The sequence below is a fragment of the Athene cunicularia genome, assembly GCF_003259725.1.
Source record: "Athene cunicularia isolate RWA chromosome 3 unlocalized genomic scaffold, athCun1 chr3_part1, whole genome shotgun sequence".
Classification (NCBI taxonomy): Eukaryota; Metazoa; Chordata; class Aves; order Strigiformes; family Strigidae; genus Athene; species Athene cunicularia.
Genome location: NW_020799097.1, coordinates 75387183 through 75394304, shown reverse-complemented (window position 1 = coordinate 75394304; position 7122 = coordinate 75387183).

Here is a 7122-nt window from a genome sequence, read left to right as displayed (position 1 = left end):
AGTGTTAACTGCCCCACTATTAATACGCTCAGATGTCAGTCAGTTATCAAATTGCTTCATTGTTTATCCGCTCTAGAGACTGGCATCCTGAGGACCTTCCCAGCTCCAGCACTTCCTGAAGTATTGCAATGAAGTTACAAAGTATCGAAGCATCTCTCTGGTACACCCTGTGCTGAAAACACAGAAAATCTTCTCTAATCCACTACAGTATGGTGTAAAGTACAAGTATTCAGGTACAGCTGCAAAACAGTCAAAAATATTTTAAAAAATTATTCAAGAAAACTGACTTCCAGTATGCTGTTCAATCAACTATATATCACAAAAAATGCTGAAAGAAAACCCATTAATAGCTACCTATTGCCATTTCCCTTCAAGAGGATGATTCTTTGCAATGAACTGAGAACCAAAATTTATTATTTTGATACCAAGTATAAAATCAATTCCCAAATGAAAAGTAATTGAAAATATCTTTTCAATTTTTACTATTTTAAACCATGAGAATAAAATTTAAAAAAAAAAAAAACAAAAACAAAAACAAACCTGTTAGCATTACCACACTCATTCCAAGCACTACCACCTGCTAAAATAATTGCGAAGTATCAAAAAAGCTTCAACTTCCAGTACCAGACCCAGACAACAGCGGTTTAATAACACAGCTGTCTGAATGGAAGCACTTTAACTTGCACCATGTTGTTGTCATCTCAGATACCCAACTAGCCTGCAAGAGACACTTTTTGAACAGAAACAAGAGTAACACCATGGAGGGACAACTCTACTAATGAAGCTGGGTATTATTTCTCTTTAAAGTTGTCATGGTTGCTTTGCTCATTCAAGCATAAATTGTCTCAAAAATCTAAACACTGCTATTAAAAGCTAACTCCACTTCTATTAAATGTTTCCAATAAAAACAACGTTAAGAAAACCAAACCCAGAAATTACTTTAAGTGCACAGCACAAGGTAACACGGGATGGTTTCTCAAGCCAAAAGTAGAAATGTCATGTCGCTTAACTTTCAGCAACCCACCTCTTTGTTTTACCAGAGCAAAGGGATGTAATTCAGATTACAAACACTACACCTATCATCTGTTTCAGGATTCAAACAACAGCACCAAGGCCCTTCGCAGATCTAGATGCTCCTGCTACAAAGCCACAGATTTATCTTGCATGGTACTTCTACTGACCTAACCAATTGCAGTAGTCATAATGAGATTAAAAACACCAGCAGTTTTACTATTCCTACTAGTTTTCTTAGCACTAAGTTATTAGATTTCAATAAAATGTCAAAGTCAACAGAAGATATTCATAGGACGCACGTTGAATAAAATCAATACAGGAAAATTCACACAATCTGAATTAGTAGTTGTGAGTTATGTTTCAATAAAGACAAGGGTCAGTGAGTGAGAGCATTTCATTACTTCACAGCTTTCCTGGCAAGGCACTTCCCCCATCTCCCCCCTCTCCTGCCTCCCGACATTCCATATAAGCAGTCGAATATAAACCATCGGTCTCCATGGAAGAATCCCGCTGTACTTCAATCAGCCTGAGCTGTCAGGATGGTCTGGTAATTAATGTTAACACAGGTCTACCCTGTCAGCCACGTAATATATACCAGATCAGCATCTAATAATAACATCTAATTAACAGGATATCTGCATCGGTATGCATCCAAAAAGGAGAGCATTTTGAGGTTACAGGCAGTAATTAAAGACAATTCAAATGTACTAGCTTTTCTACCGAGGTCTACACAATTCAAATCATTGTAAGCATCCCATTGCTGCTTTGGCGTTGTTCAGTATACTCAGAGGAAGAAAGTTCTAACTGAAGGAGGGCTGAAACAGATACCCTGGTCAAAAAAGTTACTGAACTCTAAAAGTAACCACTCATTTCATGTTCAGCTTTCTCTCACATGCACAGCGCTCAAACACCAGCAACTTTTTTATGACTTGAGCTTTTCTCTTTTGGTGCATGTAAACTTCACTTTCATAATTCAGACATTCTCAGTGCTCTCAAAATCTATGAAGAGTTTCACAGTTGCTGATGACCATTTTCAGGTTTTTTCCCACTTAACTATAATACTAATCAACACACCTTCAGTTTTTCCTTTGTGCTTTACGAAAGCATCATGTGTCACTCTCTAATCAGCACTTGGTCGGTTGTTTCTAACCACAGCAAGAAATCTTTATATGACACTAGTCATTTTGGACTCTATTGCATACAATTTCAGATGAGGAAAATGAAACTCTATTCCAACCTTAGGAACAAGTAACACTAAACAAAAATGATACAAAATTCAAACAGATCTGTTCCAATTTCAAGACAAGTCAGTAGTAGCTCTTGTACAGAACTAAATCTACTACTGTCACTTAAAAAAACCCTCTGATGTCCAACATTTTCATAATTATTGGTAAGCAACAGTGAACAAACTGCTTTCAAAACATGAGGTGAAAATAACCGCTTTACTAACTTAAAACTTCTATCAATCAAAACAACACTCTTTTACATGCTAGGTGACTGCAATCCTATTAAGGTCGCAGATAGAGCTCAAAAAAAACCCACTTGTTTTAAAAAGAACTGAACTGTTGAAAGGAGGGGGGAAGAGTTTTGAATATTTTATCCCCAGTTGAAAAAAAAAAAACCTTTAAGTGCAATGGAGCCTTTGTTTTGATGTTATAAGAAGCTGCCAAGAAATTACAGAAAAAAAAAAAAACAAAAACAAAACACCAAAACCCACACCTCAGAACTTATATGAAGTTTTTGAACACACAAGTTCTAAAAGCTTTACAGTCTTGTTATTACAAGACAAATCATAAATCAGAAAAATGCCTCAGACCATCATCTTAAGATTTAGAGATGGTTAAAGAACCAGATTCAAAAGAACACTATTGATAAACAGCACACAAACAATATTCAGGGCTCCTGTCACATGCTGTTTTGTACAAACGTTAACATTACAACTCAAAATTTTAAAATTAGTCTGAGACTCTCTGGACAAACACCTATCAAAGCCTTTATCCTGAAGAATATTCATCTCTTAACTTTGCATTAAGAGGCACAGTCTGTAATGAAATAATGGGTATTTACTGCAAGATCTGATACAACTGGCCAATGCCCCTTCATCAAATCTGACAAGTCAGCAAAACCTAAGCACAGGCTAAGTTTACATAATAACAAACAATAAGTACAAAATAACTAGGTAACTTCTCAGGGAGAACTTATTTACAACACCAGAACACAGTTCTTCAGTCCTAACTCACACAGATGTTCTGGTTAAAACAATGAGATGAGACTGACATGAAAACAGCAGTTTTGGGCACTGGGCTCTGAAAGTTCTCATGCACTTTTCTCAGTGAGTACACTAGAGAGAGACTGCAATATCTAAGAAAAAATTATCCTACTTAATCCCTACCTAGATGTTTTTATAGCTAACTTTGTTATAACTACTAGTCAGAAAGAGGCAGCCTACTTGACACAAAATTAGTTTTATCTTCAAAAATTAGATGCATGGCTTAATTTACATTTAAAAGTAGACACACTTTTAAGTTATCTTCAACACAAGTTTGACAGGAAGGCAGAAGTTTTTGAGGTATAGTTTACAGAGGAAAAATGAATTCCTGATAAAGCCTGCATCAAAAGCTTTCTAAAAAAAGTTCAGAGTGCAGGTTTGGTCTGTGTATATTCTGATTAGGTACAATACTCTGACCACTTACAAGTTCAAGAAAAAAAAATATTAAAAGTACACTATACAAATCTCAGTTAATAGTTTAGGCATATTAGTTCATAATCTGCCGAAAGAATAAAACCAAAGTACCTTGTTAATTTCAATCGGTCAGAGTGAAATTGCCCAGTTTGAAATGTCCAATTTACCTTCAAAAGAAACAGTGCAAGCCAAAAGGCACAACTTTATTCATTTTCCATAAAGGGGATCATTAAAATACATATGCTGTCAGAAAAAACAATCTAGGTTAGAATCGTAAACGTTAGTATCTGAGAAGCTGAAGAAAAAAAAAAAAAATCGGGTCACATTTGATGGTGCAAACAATTACAGGAAATACAGCCTATTCCACATTCAGGAAGAGCCCTCTCTTCCCACAGGTTTGCACTAGTCTGATAAAAACAATCCAGCTTCCTAGTTATTATGATGTGCACTTTTAAACATCCTTGTTAATCCACAAAAGCCTTATTTACACATAAGAAGTTGAAAGCACACATATGCAAAAACATCTGTAACCTAAACAAAACTGTGTCTTTCATATTTTATTATAAAGTAGCTCTTTCAAAAAAAGCTTCCTCTCTATACCTCTCAAATTTAAGCTGATCTTCAAATGCCGTAAGACAGAGACCATCTACTAAACTAAGCACTAAAATTTTCAAACATCAAACTCTAGAATAGAGTTCAGAAAGGAAGATGTGTTTTGTCTAAAACACACAGCACAGAAGCAGGCCAAAAAAAGTAGATGTATATTCTGAAAACTAACCAGATTGTAGGTACTGTTCATCTAAACCCGCACGTCCATTTCCATCTCTTGTTGTATACAATTACAAGAAGTAATCACAACACAAGCCCATTTGAGTTTTGTTTTTCAATACTGGCATGTAAAAGCAAATAAATAAAAAAACCATAGCATTCCAGTAGAAAAAGCAATCCCATGTTTTGTTTGAATTCTTAGGGCTGTGACTTCATTTCTTCAATTTCATCAGCACAAAATAAAAGACAAAAGCTGATCCTAATATTATTCTTCTCAAGCATAAACAAACCTTCAGGAAGACAGTTGTATAGTAACTAAAAAAAAACTGTACTTAAAGCACAGAACAATAAATTAGAAGCAGCAAGCCAAATTGCAGGAGGAAGGAGCAAAGAGGGAACGTGAACACTGTAACTTTATTTTTAGATTAGATCTATAAATCTACATATACACGCACCTGCCCCTAATATTTGGCATTCTCAAAGGTGCCATGAAACAACTCATGAAACTATTAAATATTATACTTTTAAGTAAGCGTTCTAAACCTTGCAGATTTTCCTGGCAAACCTCTGGTTTGCTATTGCTAAACCCTTCTGGAGGATGTCAACGTAGCATATAGTTCAAGATATTTAACACAATGCTCCTCTGGTAACCAGGATAGGTGTTTTACAGCACAACAGTTGTTCCAACTTCTCAACTGTTCATCGTTACTGACTATTCCACCTATGTAATACTGTGTGTAAGCATACCGTATACGTAAGTCCATGCAAATATAAATACCTGCGTATCCACAAGTATTTTGTCACTCTTTGGTATCTTCTAATAGATTTCTTAATTTCACTACTTAAATCAGTAATGGTGTTCAGAGGCCAGACTCACGCCTCAGAAAAATAACTGGCGCCCCTTAGTGTTCAAATTCTGAAGTCTTGAAGCAATTTACTACATTTGCATGAAACATTTTTTTCAACATTCCAAAAAGTTTTCTGCCTCCACAATACTTCCACCCAATTGCCAACGTAAACAGGAAAAGCAGAAAAGCTTAAAGGGATAGCAGACTTCTTCCTGAGACTATTCAGAAACACAGATTGTATTTTATTTGTCTTTTTTAAAAAAAGAGTGTGAAGAATAGCTCCAATACAATCCTTAAACTTTTTCAGCAAGTCTCCACAGCTCTCGTTCTGGAACTCCAATACTTCACAAAACAGATTTCCAGAGCTTTCAGTATTTAAAAATATGTCAAAAGACGTAAGGATTTCAGACATTCCTTTTTCAGTGTCCTTTTTTGTACGGGGAAATGTTTTTCTTTCTTTTGTTCTTTGACAAAAAAAAAAACCAAAACAACAAAACAAAACGTTTTGGGCCTCCTCTGGCCAAATACATTACGTTGAAGAGATTCAGCAATTTAAAAATCCAACATCATACCTCTGGAATGCTCATTTGTGCTAAGAAAGAGTCTTCTTAGTCAAGTTTCTTCCTGATGTTTACTGTAAATCTAACTATTCTGAAGAGGTTGTTTGCTGTGATGACCAAGAACATAAGTTTTAAACAGTTTTACTTTTCACATCCGTATTTGTTCCAATATAAATTCAAGCTTCACCAAGAATCTTGAAAATAAAAATAGAATCTCTCATTATATCGCTTCCCACAGTCCATCTTTCAGTATTCTTCACTGGTGGTTTGGGTTTTTTTGGTTGGGTTTTTTTTTTTTTACTCCTCTACCATTTATTTCAGAAAGTAACATTTTCTCGATATGCTATTTTCTGTTGTACTACAGTCACTATCTCACTTCTACAGTCTTGGGAGAGGGCGGGGAGTTGTTTTACCAAATATAACCAGCTCTTTCATCTTCCGAGGTCAACAACTTCCCAAACTTCTTTTAGTGAGTAAGAATACATCCAGAAACAAGAATCCTAACTCGAAATCTCGAAATTCGTTATTTCATGCTAAGAATCCCAACAAGTTGAAGCTGTATAAATAATTTATGGCTTTATGACACTCTACAAAGCTACCAAATACGATTAAACAAAGAGGTCTCTAACTCTCCAGAAAGTCTAGGTTTAAGGTGGTAAGAAAGTAAATGCTTTTACCAAGAAAGCGTGTGAAACCAAGCATAAACCAACTTTACAATACTAAGAACAAGTGCATCGCCTTATTTTTAACACAGCGGGTCTGGCTACTGTAGTGGGAAGATGTATGGGACGCACAAAGTTCCCACCATATACTTTTTATTTTTCTTTCTAAAATGCGACTATCTGTAAAAACGCAACCCTAAAGTGAGCTATTTGGAAAGAAGGGGGGACGGCGTCAACCCACAGGCGCGTCCCCTCGCCCCTCCGAGGCCGGAGCGGGGTGCGGGGCGGGGGGAGGCAGGCAGTGGACGTCTGGCAGGAGCAGACGAGGCAATTTCGTAATTTTTGTTTTTTTTCCCTTCACTAAAGTCACACGTAGGAATCTTTCAAGTTAGTTTCTTTAAAAGGTAAGGATAGCTGAAAGCAGAATTTGCTCGCTTCCCTCGCAACATAAGAAAATCATAATTAGTTTGTGGCCAGTTTGGGGTGGGGTAGAGCAGGAGCAGAAGAAAGGGCTCCCCCCCGCCTCCCCGTCTTAGTCATTCAAGTTCAAGCAGCTTCCAGAACAGCCAAATCTCGAAACCAAACAC